The sequence below is a fragment of the Ahaetulla prasina genome, chromosome 3, assembly GCF_028640845.1.
Source record: "Ahaetulla prasina isolate Xishuangbanna chromosome 3, ASM2864084v1, whole genome shotgun sequence".
In the NCBI taxonomy this organism is placed as follows: Eukaryota; Metazoa; Chordata; class Lepidosauria; order Squamata; family Colubridae; genus Ahaetulla; species Ahaetulla prasina.
The window spans coordinates 142,244,743-142,255,065 of record NC_080541.1 but is presented as its reverse complement, the minus strand read 5'-3'; the positions used below and the strand labels follow the sequence as shown (position 1 = coordinate 142,255,065).

The 10,323-nt window shown below is 41.6% G+C and overlaps 1 long non-coding RNA gene across 2 annotated transcripts; it reads right to left on the bottom strand.

Moving 5' to 3' along the window:
• Nucleotides 1–70: 70 nt before the first annotated feature.
• Nucleotides 71–10,121, bottom strand: LOC131195393 (uncharacterized). 2 transcript variants are annotated; one of them, XR_009154428.1, is made up of 4 exons: nucleotides 9,841–10,121; nucleotides 6,364–6,533; nucleotides 6,198–6,275; nucleotides 71–4,611 (listed from the first exon to the last, which is right to left on the bottom strand). It is a non-coding gene; the product is annotated as an uncharacterized LOC131195393 (long non-coding RNA). The 2 variants fall into 2 exon arrangements; XR_009154429.1 differs by having other exon boundaries at nucleotides 6,364–6,530.
• Between the last annotated feature and the right edge of the window lie 202 nt (nucleotides 10,122–10,323).

Here is a 10,323-nt window from a genome sequence, read left to right as displayed (position 1 = left end):
AGATTTTTCCTGGAATTTACACTAGAGGGGTAGTTTAAGAGTGACAATGAATTAAAGTTGAGGTTCATAATCCTTTTACATTAGTTACATTGGGATTATACATTCATAATATGTCATGATTGTTTTATGTGACAATAATGGAAGAAAGACTACCATGGCTTACTCCTTCACAAAATGATTTCAGTATTTTAAATTAAAAAAAAAAAAAAAAATGAGGCAAGGAGCCTGGTATGTAGTAAGATAAATATTTGTATATGTATAGATACTCAAAAGAACTACATGTGGTCCCTGACAGTTTAACTGATAATTGTGTGTATGTGAGAGAGTATGGGTAGACAAGACTACACTATACGTCTGTCAATAGAAGCAATTTCTGCTAATGGAATGGAAGCAGGTGGATTCACTTTCCTTATCCATAGGCCCAGCTGCATTTTGAAAAGCCTTTGGAACTTAAAAAAATTCTATGTTCCAAAGTGGATTTTGAGGTCAGACAAAGGTCAGAGGTCAACTAAAAGAAAGTGAGTAAAAAGTACCATTCTGCTAGCATAGTTAAGGTTTTTTTATCCAATGTAGAGAAGGTAAAGTGCAGCACAATTGCTATCTAAAGCAAATGATGAACAAATTTACAAATGAGATATTGTTACAATAGCTCCACTAGTAATGGTTAGTGGTAGAAATAATTTATTATTCAAACAGTGCTGTTAAAAAAGAAATAAAATATTTACAATGGCAAAGAATTGTAAAATGTATTCCAATGGCAGATAAAACTCCAATTAAATATAATAGACTAGAAAAATGCTATGCAATTTTGAGGGATGTTTAAGTCAGTTTTTCTTATGGATTAATCAAATCTATGATTAGTAAGGGTTTTTTAATGTTATTTGAAAACTGAAAAAATAAATTCTCAAACTGCAAGGAATATATCTTAAGTACAAATTCCAAATATTAATGCCTAATGAGCTGTGGGAGGACAATGGCCTTAAAGAATAATGCAGACTTTGTATAAGTAATATGTTTAAATTGTTTGTGTTCTGTTTCCACAATAATTATAACTGGTTAAGACACTAGACTAGAAATCTGGAGACTCTCCCACCACAGGCATGAAAGCCTGGGTCACTTTGGACCACTCACTTTCAGTCCAACTCTTCTCAGGGGGTGGTTGTTGTGGAGAAAACGGGAGGAAAACTTCAGCTTCAATTGCAACAATACACAAGCACACAATAGATTTAAGCTTAATGTTAACCGCTCCAATCTTGACTGCAGAAAATATGACTTCAGTAACAGAGTTGTTAATGCCTGGAATACACTACCTGACACTCTGGTCTGTTCCCAAAATCCCCAAATCTTCAACCAAAAACTGTCTACTATTGACCTCACCCCATTCCCAAGAAGTCTATAAAGGGTGTGCATAAGAGCACAAGAGTGCCTATCGTTCCTGTCCTATTGTTTCCTTTCGTTATATCCAATTAATTTAGTTATTATATACTCATACTTATATATATATTTATATATTGTATAGTTATTTCATGCTTACACATATATACTGTGTGACAAAATAAATAAATAAATTAAATAAATAAATAAATAGGGAGGAGTATTAGGTATGATCACCTTGTTTGTGTATAGGTGATACCTGTACCAAGAAATATCAGACTCACCATATTAGTATGGAGTATAACCGAAAATTAAGTACATGCCCTTCATATGTAAGTCTGATGCTGTCCCATAGCAGCCAATTTCAGATGTCCTCAGTATACAATCACAGCCTTATATCAATCTCGATCCATCCTATAAATTCTACAATAAATCTACAACACAGTTAAGCCATTATTTAAAAACTGATCAAAATAAGTTGCCAGTACCAAATGACATTGCCTTCCTTGAGTTCACATAATTACGCGCTAATTCATATATTTATAAAACTGTCTGAAATCAGTCTTGGAAATGAATGTGCAAATTATAGAGTACAACTGATCAATAAAAAGCGTGTTCAGTTTTATAACAATATGAATGGTATGGTTTCTAATTAACATGAGGCCATTATGTCAATATGAATGAACAAGACTAATTTATAGCTAATTATTTCATTATTCTGTCATTTATATTGATATCAAATCTTGAGATGTATAGTTTTAGGCTAATTATTAAATAAATTTAAATAATTAAATAATTTAATTATTGTTACTCAAGAAGTTGTCATTTTTGAAGGTATCAGTCATTATAATGCCTTGTCATTTGTTATAATGGAGGCATTGCCTACTATAAATTCAAAATTCCACAAGTTATAAACAAGGCTAGCATCCACTACGCTAACAGCCGTCATAAATTGGTTACCCACATGACCAACCTGATCTTATCTTTTTTGCAGCTGTCATTAAGAAAATGTTGCAGTTGCTAAGTCAACCAATGGTTTTCTATGGGCTGGTTTTGATGAAAACAAAGTAAATGTCAGTTTTCAGCAAAACTGTTGTAAAACACAATCATGTGACCACAAGATTCTGCAAAGTGCCATAAACATAGTTTGGTTTCCATAAAGAAACCAAAATATGCTTATGGATTTTACTCAACTAATTAGGAGCAGGTTCTCCAACTACACTTGCAAAGAAAATAGTTCATGGGGAACTTTTCAAATTTTTTCCTCAGCGTACTTTTACAGTCAGTTTTATGAAAATACTGTAACAGTCTTCCTTACTCATTTGTAGAAGGGCAGGGATTGGAATATCAATCAATAGATGAGACAGCCATTTGTCCCAATTTCTCTCAAGATTGAATCAAACACTGCCCGTTCAAGTTTCAACATCCTTGGCCAAAAACATTAAAGCTGCACCCATGCAAGTCAATTTGTGAAAAATGCCTTACTTTGATTTTCTACCTGCAATAGTGGCCACTACCAAAATCTTCTGACTAAAGATAGTAAGCTATTTGCTCCATGGTGCATCCTTCGGCAATTATCTCAGTGTGGATTCAGTCAACTTTCGATGGCCTATATTTTGTGTGCCCAGAGTTTTATGAAGAGTTGAATTAAGCCAAACCTTATTAGGGTGCAATTATAACTATGCTGTCTGCAATAATGGTTCAAATTCATTTTCACTGAATGTCTTGCTGCTGCTATGACCCAGCAAAGTAACTTGGTTTCCTCTTGCCTAAGTTTAATTTAAAGCTTCAGACTTTTCATGAAATATCTGGTTTCAGTTAGCTATGAAAAAAATCCAGATTAAAAAAAATTGTTTTGATCCACTTACAAAAGGTTATAAAGTTTTATTACAAAAAATCCTGTAACTCAGACATACTAGGAAGACTGTTTTCTGTGATTAAATGCCTTATTGTTTTAAAACCGGCACACACAAAAATCTTTACAGTGAGATTCAGGGTCTTACTTTCAACTCTTTGATGAGGGAGATTCAATAGCACATCACCTAACTCCATATCCTTTGCAGGAAAGTAACACACAACTTTCTTAATTGCTCCTTTTATTCAAATTTGCATAAAAACTTAATAACCAATCATAGCAGAGCAGCTGCCCATCTTATCTTCCACTACCCGTCTTTAAGAAATTTCAGTAATGTCTTTGAGGAAGTGGTTAAATTCTGTTCAATCACCATTTCTATTTATCAAGTGTAGTTTTGTTTTATCTACAGAATTTCGGAAAGAATTTGAAAACAGCTGTCATCTTACAAGATTAAATTACAATAATTGATATTTGTATTATATTTATTCATTTATGTAATATATTTATTACACTTCGATGACTTGAAATGTTAAGTCTTCATTGAAGTCTGTGGCTCAGACTGCTAAAACAGTCTGTTATTAACACAGCTGCTTGCAATTACTGCAGGTTCTAGTCCCACCAAGCCCAAGGTTGACTCAGCCTTCCATCCTTTATAAGGTAGGTAAAATGAGGACCCAGATTGTTGGGGGCAATAGGTTGACTTTGTATATAAATATACAAATAGGATGAAGACTATTGCTAACATAGTGTAAGCCGCCCTGAGTCTTCGGAGAAGGGCGGGATATAAATGCAAATTTAAAAAAAATTAAAAATTAAATATTCCAGTATTTGATAATTTAATAGTTCCAGTAAATTGGAATAGCTGTATATTTTAGAGATATTTTAACTTTGTTGAAAAAATAATCCCTTTATTTTTATTTGATAATGGGTCATGCGGTACTTCATTATCGAAATTATTAATTTATCTTGAATTAATTTTGATCATCTTTTCTTTATCAAACAAAAAGGGAAAGGGATCAGTGGTGCATGTACATCTGGAATCATAGTTCAATTTACATTTTTGTAATGCATTGGTATTTCATTAATCAGAGAAATGACTGGTTGGAGGAAATGGAAACTGAACTCTAAGCACCTGGAGGGCAGGCATCAGGTTGCCTACTGCTGTATTAGATTTTATCTTAAGAGGAGCACTGTAAAAATCTTAAAAGCCTGATATCATGCTATGGATGTGATAACAAGAAAAGAATGAACAACATACACATGATCCTTGTGTGAGCCATTATTAAATTATATACTTTCTCTGATCTGTGACTTGCACGCTTCCATCCAACAAATTCTTAGGATAGCAAACTTCACGGTTCTTTTTTCTCCCATGTACCACTCTGTAAACATAGCAGAATTATATAATTTTTTTAAAAAAATGACATTTCATACATGATCTAATATTATGCATAAAATACAGGGCATAAAATATATATTAGTCTGTATTTTCTTATACCGTGATGGCGAAACTATGGCACAGGTACCACGCAGAGCCATTTCTGCGGGCATGCGAGCCATCGCCCTAGGTTAGCTCCATCGTGCATGCGTGCACGCCTCCCACTGGCCAGCTGGTTTTTTGGTGCATGCATGCCCGTGCTGCCCCTCCCCTCCAGGACTCTCCATGCAGCCCATTTCAGATGCAAGGTAAGTACAGGGCTTGCACGGAGGCTCTGGGAGGGCAAAAAACGGGCCTACCGGAAGTCTGGAAACGACCTGTTTCCAGCCTCCGGAGGGCCTAGGAGGCCATTTTCACCCTCCTGGAGGCTCTAGGAAAATGAGCCTGTGGAGGGTGAAAAATGGGCCCACTGGAAGTCCGGAAACAGGCCATTTCCAGCCTCCAGAGGCTTCAGGGAGGCCTGCTAGGCCCAAAATGGGGCACAGGGGTGACGCGCGCGTGCGTGGGGGGGGGGGGAGCGCAGGGGTCACATGCTGCTACCGAATACCTCTCACCGACCCGTGCGCTCTCACAGAGAGGGACTCCTCAGGGTGCCGTCTGCTAGACAGTGTCATTTGGCGACACCCAGGGGAAGGGCCTTCTCTGTGGGGGCTCCCACCCTCTGGAACGAACTCCCCCCAGGACTTCGCCAACTTCCGGATCTCCGAACCTTCCGCCGCGAGCTTAAAACATATTTATTCATCTGCGCAGGACTGGACTAGATTTTAAATTTATATTGGTTTTAATGGGTTTTATTATTTATATTGCTCTTTTTTAATTATTCGGCTGTGTAGAATAAGTTTTTTAATTGTTATTTTATTCTGTATTTATTAGTACTTTTTTATCTGCCTGTGAACCGCCCTGAGTCCCTAGGGAGATAGGGCGGTATATAAGTACGATAAATAAATAAAATAAATAAATAAATAAATAAATAAATCTGTGCAGGGAGTGGGGGCATGTTTTGGTCCGTCAGCAGCCTAAGGAGCTGGCAACTGAGTCAGACAGCAATGAGGCTGAGGTGAGGCCAGGGCCATCGGGAAGTGAGGTGCGGACTCCAGAGCTTCCAGAGACTGATAACAGTGAGGCAGAGAAACAGGAGGAGCCTATTCCTAATGCACGCATAAAAAGAGCTGCCAGAAGGCAAGAGCAGCTCAAGCAGAGAGGACAGCTCAGGAGTAGGGCCAAGAGATGATTGGCCCCTCCCATAAGGCTTAAAACAGACCAGCACCGGCATTTGAGCTTTGCCGGAAAACAACATTGTAGCTGCATCTTCTACTTCGTCTACGTCTTTGTTTTTGTGGCTTCTGGACGTTTGCCAGGAAGGAACTGCCAAAGTTTGCTTAATTGAACCAAGGTTTGTGAGATAACTGAGGAATTTGTGGTGGGAGGCATTTGTTTTACTTTGAGTTGAATGACACTGGGAATGAAGTAATTCCCAGCTGTTTTGAATAAAGCTTGTTTTTTTCACGGACTGACTTTATTACTACTTACTTGAGCCTGGGTCACAACAGGGCAGCTCAGGGATTGCACACGCACACACAGGGGGGCAGGCCATGCTGTTCTAGAGTACTGAAAATAGTGAAAATTTTCTTAATTGCAATTCTTTTAAATTGTAATAAATCACTAAAATTTCATGTAGAGAGCAGCAATTGTTCACCTTATCTTCAAGAGTTTTCTTGCAGTGTTCGCGGTGAAATGAAGTGCCTAGGGCTTGTCTTGATCACCAAAAGGCATGCAAAGTATGTTTTTTAAACATCTTAATCGATCCTTTCCGAGTACTTTTTGCTCATCTTGATAATTGTCGACACACAGAGCAAAATACACCTGCTGGATGCAAGCAACTTCTTGATGCCATCTCAATCAAATATTGCTATTCATATTCTCTTACTCAGCAATTAGACAAACTAAAATGTTGGCTTAAGGCAGTGGCCTCCAATCTTTTGGGCTGCAGGGACCTGTTCCATGGAGAGGTTTTTCTGTGGACCAGAGGGGGTGTGGCTTCATCTGCCACCTGCATCCCGCAGATGGGGCTTCGCTTGTTTGCGTGGCCGTTTCTGGCATTCTGCGGTTGGGGCTAGTCCATGGACTGGCAGTTGCAAACCCCTGGTTTAAGGCACCTGTACTTTTATATTCCTATGGATATTATTGGAGAGTCCCAGAAAGTGCTAGAAAATTCTAAAAGATTCCAGAAAGTTCTGGAAAATTCTGACCAATTCTAGAAACTTCTGGAGTTCTAAGAATTCCAGAATATTCTGGAAGACTGCTCAGCATTGAATGTTAATATCATTGAAAACAGATAAATTTCAAAATATCATCATCCTGACCACAGAATTGAAGTTTTGTGGAACAATAGCTATTTTCTATTTATTTTAGCCATAAGGGATTAGGAAAACACACTTTATAACCAGGAATAAAAACTAATTTGAAATTTGTTACGTGTCGTTATAGGTCATCTTAAGTGTCTCTATTTAAAAAACATGGGTGCCTATGAGTCGCTCATGCCTTGACATTATAAGTAAATCTCTATTCTGTTTTATAACATAGTCCACAGGCAGTAACTTCACAAGTTTAGCTTAATTACCGCACATAATTACTGACCAGCTCCTTGGTATAACGAGGAGTTGAGAGAGATGAAGCGCCGGAAGACGCCTAGAGAGTGTTTGGAGGTCCAGCCGCACCGAATCCGACCGAACACTAGTTAGGTCACATATTCAGACCTATCTAGTGGCGATAAGAACGGCGAAACATAACTATTTCTCTGCTCTTATCGCATCGGCAGATAATCGCCCAGCTACCCTGTTCAGGGTGACTCGCTCCCTGCTTTTGCAGGAGGCTAGGGAGGACCACTTGCAGGGTCATGCTGAGGATTTTGTACAGTATCTGTCCGATAAAATCGCTCGGATCCGGGACGGACTGGATGCTGATTGGATAGATTCGGGCAGGATGACGGGGACGAGTCTTGTGGATATTACCTGGGCTGAGTTTGATCCTGTGACTCCTGATGACATGGACAAGCTGTTGGGTAGGCTGAATCCCAACGTTTATTGGACCCGTGTCCCTCCTGGTTGGTACTGGCCACACGGGAGGTGACACGAGGCTGGCTCCTGGGAATTACCAACGCTTCTTTGTTGGGGGGCATTTTCCCCACCCCCTTGAAAGAGGCGGTGGTGAGGCCCCTCCTCAAGAAGCCTTCCCTGGACCCAGCTGTATTGACAAACTAGCGTCCAGTCTCCAACCTTCGCTTTTTGGCGAAAGTTGTAGAGTGTGTGGTGGCATTTCATCTTCCCCAATACCTGGAGGAATCTGTCTTTCTAGATCTGTTCCAGTCCGGCTTCAGACCTGGATACAGCACGGAGACGGCTTTGGTCGCGTTAGTAGATGACCTCTGGAGGGCTCAGGACAGGGGATTTTCCTCTGTCCTGGTCCTTTTAGATCTCTCGGCAGCTTTTGATACCATCGACCATGGTATCCTGCTGCGGCAATTGGAGGGATTGGGGGTGGGAGGCACCGTTTATCGGTGGTTCTCGTCCTATCTCTCTGACCGTTCGCAGACTGTGTTGGCAGGGGGGCAGAGATCGACCTCTAGGTCCCTCACTTGTGGGATGCCTCAGGGGTCGGTTCTCTAACCTCTCCTGTTCAACATCTATATGAAGCCGCTGGATGAGGTTATCCGTGGTTTCGGGGTGGATTATCATCTGTACGCTGATGATACTCAGCTGTACATTTCCACCCCGAACCACCCCAACGAAGCTGTCGAGGTGATGGTCCGGTGTCTTGAGGCTGTGCGGGTCTGGATGGGGAGGAAGAGGCTCCAGCTCAACCTCACCAAGACAGAGTGGCTGTGGGTTCCGGCGTCCCGGTACAGTCAGCTTACACCTTCGGTGACTGTTGGGGATGAAGTATTGGCCCCCAGGGGAAGGATGCGCAACTTGGGCGTTCTCCTGGACGATCGGCTGTCCCTAGAAGAACAACTGACGGCCGTCGCCAGGGGAGCATTTTATCAGGTTCGCCTGATTTGCCAGTTGCGCTCCTTCCTTGACCGGGACTCCTTACACACGGTCACTCACACCCTCATTACTTCTCGCCTGGACTATTGCAATGCTCTCTACATGGGGCTCCCCTTGAAGAGCACCAGGAGGCTCCAGCTAGTCCAAAATGCGGCCGCGCAGGTAATAGAGGGAGCACCATGTTGCTCCCATATAACACCTATCCTGCGTGGCCTGCACTGGCTGCTGGTAGCCTTCCGGGTGCAATTCAAGGTGTTAAGTGACCACCTTCAAAGCGCTCCATGGCTTAGGACCGGGTTATTTATGAGACTGCTTTCTGCCACTGATAGCCTCCCAATGACCTGTGCGCTCCCACAGAGTGGGCCTGCTCAGGGTGCCGTCGACCAATGTCGGTTGGCGGCCCCCAGGGGGAGAGCCTTCTCTGTGGCAGCACCGGCCCTTTGAAACGAGTTACCTCCGGGGTTACGCCAACTCCCCAACCTCCAAGCAGGAATTGAAGACTTTACTATTTAATCGTGTGGGACTAGCCTAAGTGCATTTTAATTATAATTTTAAATTTTAAAGGCTTTTACGTCGGTCTATGACCGTTTTAGTTAATTAGGCCTATTAAATATTCGTTTTAAAATTTGTTATTTATATTATGTATACTCTGTGTTTTTAATATGGCTGTAAACCGCCCTGAGTCCTTCGGGAGAAGGGCGGTATAGAAATTAAATTATAAATAAATAAATAAATAATTTATACAAGCAGTCCTCAACTTGCAACAATTGAGTCCAAAATTTCTGTTGCTAAGCGCTAGTTGTTAAATGAGTTTTGCCCCACTTTACGACCTTACTTGCCAGTTGTTAAGTGAATCACCGCGGTTGTTAAGTTACCAACACGCTTGTTAAGTCAATATGGCTTCCAAGCCATTGTTTGTCCGAAGGTCACAAAAGGGTCTCACACGATCTGGGGACACAGCAACCGTCATAAATATGAGTCAGTTGCTAAGCCTCTGAATTTGAACACATGACCATGGGCAAGGATGCAAAAGTCGTTAAGCGTGAAAAACGGTCCTTAAGACACTTATTCTCAGTGCTGTTAACTTCGAACGGTCACTAAGGGAACTGTTGTAAAACGAAAACTACCTGTAAAAACCACCCTCGACGGTTTTATAAACGAAGCGAGTGACTGTCAGACGACCTCCACATAAACAATCGGGAAAACCTACACTTGATCGCCTTATCCTCTCTTCTAAAAGAAACCTATCACAGTACGGGTTTTGCCGCGCAGTCCGTTCGTTCTCTCTTTAAAGAACCACACAGGGATAACAAAATACCCACGCCTCACACGCGCTCTCCCGCCTTCCAGTCGAGGCCTACTACTCAAGAGTCGGCCGCCAGAGCGGTTCCAACGTCCGCTTCCCTCACGCGCCCCTCCCAAATGCCCTATGGAGGCAAAACCGTCGAGGAAAGCGATTGGTTCTTACTGAGAGCCACACGTGGGCGGGGCCTCTCGTGTCACGTGCAACGCTTCTGAACCAATCGGGTGATCGCGTGATACGAACCCCGGCCGCCGCCGCTGGAGCAAGCGGGGTTGTTGTTCTTTCCCCCCCCCCGCACTCTCCCTCC